Genomic DNA, 7,565 nt, shown 5'->3' with positions numbered 1-7,565 from the left:
CATGGTATAAAACACAGTGCAACATATGAGGCAGATGTGCAGCTTGGTCTTCGTGTGGGTCCTTAACAACTGGAGTGGGGGCTATCCCAAAAGCTGTTGCCTGTATGTGGGATATGTTCTTCTAGCTGGGCTCAGCTCTTCTTGTCTGGATTCAGTGGAAAAGGATGTGCCAGGGTGGGGGATACCCAGGGGCCTCCCACCTTCTCTGAGGAGAAGGGGAGGGGGCAAAAAGGAGGGATTGTGGAAAGGGGTGACCGGGAGAGGGGAAGTAAGCGGGATATAAAGTGAATAAGTAAAATAATAATAATAACAATAGTAATAATAATAATAATAATAATAGTACAAATTTCCCGTTTTATTGAAAATAGATTTGTTTTTCTATATAATATATCCTGAGAGCCATTTCCCCTCCTTCTCTTCCTCCTAGTTCTTTCTTCCCTTTCCCCCTTCAAAAACAAATCGGTTTCTAGGGAATAATACAATAAAATATAATAAGATAAAACAAAACTAATGATCAGAATAGGACCAAAAAACCAGGAGAAGAGGCTATGAAAAGGCACAAGAACTAGATCTAGACAGCCAGACTCACTTGTTTGAGTCCTCACAAATCCCATAAAAAACCAAAACTGGAGGCCATAATCTATATACAAAGAACCTGTAGGGCTGAAAAAGAGAAAAGAAAGAAATATATAATTAAAATAAAAATATAAAAATTAAATAAATAAAAAGCCCTGGCATGACATTATGAAATCAAGGAGCCTCCAAAGATGCCATTTCTGTTGGCCCTCGACTGCTGGGCCTGCGGTCTACCGTTAAGAGTGGTTTGTTTCTCCAGTGAGACTCCCTTGGAGAAAACTCAACTTTCATTTGCAAGTGGTTATTAACTGGAGATTGCTTCTGGGTTAGGGATGGAGGTGTGTGTCCACTTCTTTCAGCTCTAGGACCCCAGCTGGCGTAGACCTGTGCAAACTGCCTCGGTCTCTGTTAGTTCATTCCTGTGTCTGTCCTGTTGATTTAGACAGCCTTGCTTCCTTGGTGACCTCTATCCCCTCTGGCCCTTAGACTCTTTCTGCCTCCTCTTCCTCTGGGTTCCCTGAGCCCTGAGGGGAAGGATTTGATGGAGACCTCCCATTTAGGGCTAAGTGTTCCGAGGTCTCTCTCACTCTCTGTATATCATCTGTTTGTGGGTCTCTGTATTTGTTCCCATCTGCTGCAGGAGGAAGCTTCCCTGATGATGGCTGAGCAAGGCAGTGATCTGTGAGTACAGCAGAATGTCATTAGGAGTCATTTTATTGCTATGTTCTTTCAGAAGAACATTAAGGTTTTAGTCTAGGTTCCTGGGCTTTCTAATCTCAGGTTCTTGGTCACCAAAGTAGAGTCAGGTATGGGTTCCATCTCATGGAGTTAAAATCAGACTGTCTTAGTTTGGGTTTCCATTGTTGGGAAGAGACACCATGACCAAGACAACTCTTATAAAGGCAAACATTTATTTGGGGCTGGCTTACTACAGGTTCAGAGGTTTATCACTGTCATAGCTGGAATCATAGCAGCATGCAGGCAGACATAGTGCCGGAGGAACCGAGAACTCTATATCTTGATTTGAAGACAGTCAGGAGGGGTACTTTCTTCTGTAGGAAGTCAGAAGGAGGGTCTCTTCCACACTGGGTGGAGCCTAGGCACTAGGAAACCTCAAAGCCCGCCTACACAATGACTTACTTCCTCCAACAAGGCCACACCTCCTAACAGTGGCACTTCTCATGGGCCAAGCATATTCAAACCACCACATGGATATTGGCTGGTCATTCCCACAAGCTTTGTGCCACCATTGTACTAACATATCTCGCAGGCAGGACACCATTGTAGATTAGAGAGTTTGTAGCTGGGCTGGTGTTTATGATTTTTCTTTGGTAGCACACAGATCTTTCTATACCAGAGATGCTAGCACTTAGGAGTGAAGCCTCTGTGTAGGCATCAGTTTGACTTCTTCATTAAAATACAGTACAGCTTTTAAAACTACCACAGTCTTCAAAAAAAAAAAAAAAAGCTAATGGTTTAAAAGTTCTCTTTAGAACCTCAAAATTATAAAATACAAAATAAGTTACATGCTTTCTTATTTCAAGAGGGGAAAATCAGGGCACAGTTACAAAATCAAATCAAAATCCAAATCCAACTGTATAAAAATGCCTCACAGACTTGCCCCTGGGCCAATTTGTTGGAGTTAACTCTGCAACTGATATTCCTTCCACTCAAGTGACTCTGAGGTTTTTCAAGTTGACCCCAGAAGCTAACTATGACATTGCTTATAGAGTAATTACTCAATTACTTATTGAGCTCACAGTCCTGGAGGAGCCACCCTGAGACTGGGTGATCGCATTGCTTTGAGTCTCTGGTAGGGGCAATGCACATGGCAAAAGTATGCAGTGAACTAAACCTCACTTACCACAGGAGCCAGGAAGCAGAAGAGAAAGAGGAGCAGCCAGGGTCCCACAGCACTCTTTATTTATTTTTATTTTTATTTTTTTAAGATTTATTTATTTATTATATGTAAGTACACTGTAGCTGTCTTCAGACACTCCAGAAGAGGGNNTCAGATCTTGTTAGGGATGATTGTGAGCCACCATGTGGTTGCTGGGATTTGAACTCTGTACCTTTGGAAGAGCAGTCAGGTGCTCTTACCCACTGAGCCATCTCACCAGCCCCCCACAGCACTCTTTAAAAGGACACTTTCAGTAACTCTCATAAGACCCTGCCTCTGAAAGGTTCTACCACCTCCCTAGTAATCCCATTCTGTGGGGATCAAGCCATGGACCTTTCCGAGACACTCACTCAAACCACATCAGTGTAATTACTTGAGGGCAATTTTACCTAAGAAATTGGGTAAAGCTACTGCGGTAGCTACAGTTTCTCAACGCTTTGACCATTCATGCATTGAGTAGAAATGGGAGCAAAAGGCCTCACTTGTAAGCAAGTTAGATAAAGCAGAGCTCTGCTTGTGTCCCGAGATGTTTGACTGCATCATGCCAGACATCAGTGAATCACAATTCCAGATAGGTGGGAGGAGGCGGTAGGGCCGAGTACATCTACTGTTTGTACACTGATCTCGCTGTTCTGTACAGATGAGGTCAGTAAGCTAACATGAAGTTTCATCATCAAGATACCTAGAAATGGGGCAGGAGGGATGGTGGCTCAGTGCTTAAGATCACTGACTGCTTTTCCAGAGGATCTAGATTTGATTTTCAGGACCCGCACAGCAGCTAATAACTGGCTATAACTCTAGTCTTGGAGGATCTGACACCCTCTGCTGGTCCTTATGGGTTCTTCATGCATGCCGTGCATAGGCATACATCAAGGTAAAACACGTACATTAAAGAAGTAAAAAGATATCTGGAAACATCTTTTTCAATGGAACCTTACTAATGTTGCTGAAGGGACTGGCCCCTTGGGATTCTTAGCCAGCTCTTTTACGGTTTGTTGAGTTAAGGGTGTGGATGCTAAGTGACCTGGAATAGCTAAGACAGAGCCTTCCTAGTGGAATGATAACCTCTGGCAAGCATTTGGAGAGCCACGGGACCTCTGCATTCCCTGCTCTCTTCCCCTATGCCCTGGTGATTCTGAGATCCTTATCCTATATCTGGGAGCAGCCACACAACCTGGAAAGAACATACTTTTTTTTAAAAAATAAGTTCTTGTTTTATTTTGTGGGCATCAGTGTTTTGACTGTACATGTATCTGTGCACCACATGTGTGCAATACCCATGGAGGCTCAAGGAAGGTGTTGGATCCTCTGGAACTGGAGTTACAGACAATTGTGAACTGCCATGTGGATTCTGGGATTCAAACCAGGATTCTTTGGAAAAGCCACAAGTGCTCTTAACCACAGAGCCATCCAGACCATCTCTCCAGACCGTATTAATTTAAACCATTTGTTTTTGTATGTACCTGAGTGTGGGTGTGTGTACTTGAGTGCAGGTGACCCTAGAGACCTCAGGTTCCCTGGAGTTAGGGTTGTAAATAAGGGTTTGAACCATCCAATGTAGGTGCTGGGAACCAAGTGTGTCCTCTGGGAAAGCATCAAGTGCTCTTAATCACAAAGCCATCCCTCCAGCCAAGTGGGACATTCTGTCCAGTGAGGTGATTAGCAGGTAAAAGTGCTTGCTGCAAAAGCCTAGTGACCCATTTGATCCTTTGGAACCCATTTAAAAGTGGAAGCAGATCCAGCTACGGCAGGACATAATTTTAATTGCAGTGCTGGGGAGGCAGAGGCAGACAGAACTGTGTGAGTTCAAGGTCAGATGGCCAGCCTAGTGTACATAGCAAGTTCCAAGATAGACAGGGAGACAGACAGACAGACAGACAGACAGACAGATAGATATAGATTGATCGATCCAGGCTGGGGGAAGAAAAGAAGCAGAGAAACTATCTCCAAAAAGTTGTCCTCTGACCTCCACATGCATGCTGTGGCTCACAAACACCCTCTACATACATATCATGTGCCCGCATGTGTGTGCGTGCACACATGTGCATACACACACACACACACACAAATAATACAATAAAAACAGGATTTAAAAGCATAAGCACAGAGGATAAAGGCATAGCTCAGCTAACCCGGTGCTTGTGTAGCATGCATGAGGCCCTGGCTACATAAACCAGTTCTCAGCACTTGGCATGACTATACATACCTATAACCCTGGAACCTGGAAAATACAGGCAGGAGGACCAGGAGTTTAAGGTCATTCTCAGCTGCATAGTAAGTTAAGACCAGCCTAGGATTCATAAGAGCATGTCTCAAAAAGTTTAAAAATATGAATATGAAATTAAGGGTATCAAACAAGGAAGAGGCCATCAATAAGGCCCTCCAGTTTCACAGTAATTATGCCTCCAAGCCTGGTGGAGATTTAGAAAGCTTCTCCCGGCCCACTATATTTCTGGCCATCTATTCTTTTGGAAGACAGCATGGAAAAGAACCAAAGGCCATGGTATTCATTTCTGCTGAATGGATGGCAGAACTTCAGAGCTGCCTGGGTCACACAATCCAGACTCTCTGCCTCATCAAAGGCCAACTTTGAAATGAGAGAAGCAACTGGACATGGCAGGAACCTATCTGGAAAACATCCGGGTTATTATGACTGCTTTCCCAGCTTTCGCACACTGATTGCTCAGAAGTTGTCCACGGCATACAATGCAGCGTGGAGAAGAGCCAAGCACAGCTATTTATAACTTTCTATAGCAAGAACATGGCCCCACCCTACCTTTTTAAAAAGTTTTCATTTTCTGGGGTCTGGGAGTATAGTTCAGTGGTCGAATAAGTATATTATGCTCAGCATGCACAAGGCCTTGATTTCAGACCCCAGTAGCTAATAAATACATAAATAGATTGCTCGTGAGATAGCCTCTGGGCTTCTTGTACTGTAGCCAGGAGCGACAGAGCTATGTTTATCTCTTACCTTTCCTGAACTCTGCGTAGATCAAACGAGATCTGCGTTGATCTTGGCAGTGCTTTGGAGGGTCCCTGGTGAAACCCGAGTGGATTCGGGTAGATGAGTTGAGGGCTACACGAATGGTGGCAAGAGATTTTAGTCTTGACATTGTGGACTTCTAAGAATCAGATTTTGGGTTTGGAAGGAAGAGTCAAAAGAACAGATGATGAATTAGACTGAGGAATAGGAGGAGATAGAGAGCTCAAAGTTGTTTTTAAGTTTTGCCTGGGGTCTGGAGAGATGGCTTAGTGGTTAAGAACGCTGATCGCTCTTCTAGAGGTCCTGAGTTCAAATCCCAGCAACCACATGGTGGCTCACAACCATCTGTAATGAGATCTGATGATCTCTTCTGGGGTGTCTGAAGACAGCGACAGGGTACTTACATATAATACATAAATAACTAAGTAAAGTTACAGAAAAGAGAAAGAGAAAGCCAAGTGCAGATTTGGAAAAGACAAGAATTCTCTTTTGAGGATAGACAAACTTGACCAATAAGTGTGGGGAAACTATGCTAAATAAGGTTGGAGTCCTTCACGACCGGACAGCCTCTGGGCTTAGCACAACATGGGAGACTTCCTTCATTAGTGGGGCTTCTCCTTCTCTGACCTTGACTGGGCAATTCTAACCCCACCTCCACCCCCATGCCTCTATTTGAGGAATGCCATGTAGTTTCAGTTAGATCACAGGACTAACTTCCTTTCTCCTGATAAAACCTGTCCAGCCAGCACCTGAGATTCCTGAACTGCTTCCCCATGCTAATGGAGCTTTTCAGGTATCCCAAGCCCCCAGCCAATGACCTTTGCCCATCCTGGATGTCCCTACTCTCAGTCCCCCAAACTTTATAAGCTTGAATGACCCTAAGTTTATCTGCCTCCTGATAGTCGGTCCCGCTGTGGTTATTCACATAAGTACTCACAGGGCTTTCCACCCCCAACCCCCATGTCCCATGTAGATTATGTACTGACCAACCTGCAAATGGGTAGTAAATGGTAGATGGGAGCAGGAAGTTCCCAGCATGCTATTTATTATTCTTTAGTGGGGGGTGGGGGTGGGGGAGTTTGTGTATTCTTAGCAAGCACTCTACCATTGAGCTGTGTCCCTAACCATTATTTGTTTTCTTAAGAATGGAGGGGTGCTGGAGAGATGGCTCAGCGGTTAAGAGCACCGACTGCTCTTCCAAAGGTCGTGAGTTCAAATCCCAGCAACCACATGATGGCTCATAACCATCTGTAATGAGATCTGATACCCTCTTCTGGGGTGTCTGAAGACAGCTATAGTGTACTTACATATAATAAATAAATAAAATTAAAAAAAAAAAGAAGAACAGGCAGTATTTAAAAAGAGTGGAGGGGTGTGTGTGTGTGTGTGTGTGTGTGTGTGTGTGTGTAGAGATAGCTCAGCTGCTAAGAAAGAGTACCTGATGCTTTGGTAGAGAATCCCTGTTCAGTTCCCAGTACCCACATCGCAGCTCACAACCTCCTGATCTGCTGCCCTCTTCTGGCCACTATGGGCATATCAGTCAGGCACACAGTGAGCAAACACGCTGGCAAACACTCACAAACATAAGTAAATCTTTTTTATTTCTAATGCAAAGGGTCCCAGGCGTCACTAAGGCCCAGGGGGTGAGAACTCAGCCACTTGCATGGGAGGTGAACTCTAAATGGTGAAGCTGACAAGCAACACACAGCCCTTGCGACCAGTGTGCAACACACAGCCCTTGCAACCAGTGTGCAACACACAGCCCTTGCAACCAGTGTGCAACACACAGCCTTTGCGACCAGTGTGCAACCACGAGCACAGATTTTGATTTCCAAAAGTGCTGCCCCCTGGAGAAATTGGAAGTTTTGCCAAGTGTCCGTTCTAATATTTTTAAATGAAGTTTTATTTTATTTATCCCTTTGGTAGAAAAGACTCTATTTTGTTTACATTTTCCATACCTGGGCAATAGGTCTCTTGGAATTGGAGCTACCATGTGAGTGCTGGGAAAGACCAGCAAATGCTCTTCCCCACTGAGTCATCTCCCCAGCAGCCCCCAAATAAATCTTTTTTTTTTTTTTAAGATTTATTTATTTATTATACGTAAGT

This window comes from Mus pahari, chromosome 6 (assembly GCF_900095145.1).
Source record: "Mus pahari chromosome 6, PAHARI_EIJ_v1.1, whole genome shotgun sequence".
Lineage (NCBI taxonomy): Eukaryota > Metazoa > Chordata > Mammalia > Rodentia > Muridae > Mus > Mus pahari.
This window is presented reverse-complemented; position numbering follows the sequence as displayed.